This window comes from Chiloscyllium plagiosum, chromosome 32, assembly GCF_004010195.1.
Source record: "Chiloscyllium plagiosum isolate BGI_BamShark_2017 chromosome 32, ASM401019v2, whole genome shotgun sequence".
Lineage (NCBI taxonomy): Eukaryota > Metazoa > Chordata > Chondrichthyes > Orectolobiformes > Hemiscylliidae > Chiloscyllium > Chiloscyllium plagiosum.
The window spans coordinates 17,047,054-17,047,998 of NC_057741.1; the positions used below are offsets into that span (position 1 = coordinate 17,047,054).

The 945-nt window shown below is 45.7% G+C and overlaps 1 protein-coding gene across 4 annotated transcripts in view; it reads right to left on the reverse strand.

The window, feature by feature from the left end:
* maml3 (mastermind-like transcriptional coactivator 3) overlaps positions 1–945 on the reverse strand; it is a 524,196-nt gene that overhangs the window by 228,345 nt on the left and 294,906 nt on the right. The gene's annotated exons all lie outside the window — the stretch shown is intronic.

Sequence of the window (945 nt, forward strand, 5' to 3'; positions counted from 1 at the left end):
GATAATGTCAGAATGAGATGGATCCGGGAGTTGAGAATGTAAGGTCTCAAACAGGATCTCTCTTATCATCCAGTGTGTATGTGGTCACATTCAGTTAAACTTGTGTAGACATGATCGTTTTAGACATTACATTGACAGCAAACCTTATTGTTGTTGAAGTCATCTGGATTCACACTTGCCATGCAGAAGGTTGATATTCCTGGCACAGACTTTGCTTACCTCCAATTATCATAGACATACAGCATGGAAACAGACCCTTCGGTCCAACCCGTCCATGCCGACTAGATATCCCAACCCAATCTAGTCCCACCTGCCAGCACCCGGCCCATATCCCTTGAAACCCTTCCTATTCATATACCCATCCAAATGCCTTTTAAATGTTACAATTGTACCAGCCTCCACTACATCCTCTGGCAGCTCATTACATACACGTACCACCCTCTGCGTGAAAAAGTTGCCCCTTAAGTCTCTTTGATATCTTTCCCCTCTCACCCTAAACCTATGCCCTCTAGTTCTGGACTCCCCCACCCCAGGGAAAGGACTTTGTCTATTTACCCTATCCATGCACATAATTTTGTAAATCTCTATAAGGTCACCCCTCAGCCTCCGACGCTCCAGGGAAAACAGCCCCAGCCTGTTCAGATTCTCCCTGTAGCTCAAATCCTCCAACCCTGGCAACATCCTTGGAAATCTTTTCTGAACCCTTTCAAGTTTCTCAACATGTTTCCAATAGTAAGGAGGCCAGAATTGCACGCAACATACCAACAGTGGTCAAACCAATGTCCTGTACAGCTGCAACATGACCTCCCAACTCCTGTACTCAATACTCTGATCAGTAAAGGAATGCATACCAAACGCCTTCTTCACTATCCGACCTACCTGTGACTCCATTTTCAAGGAGCTATGAACCTGCACCCCAATATCTCTTTGTTCAGCAGCACTCCC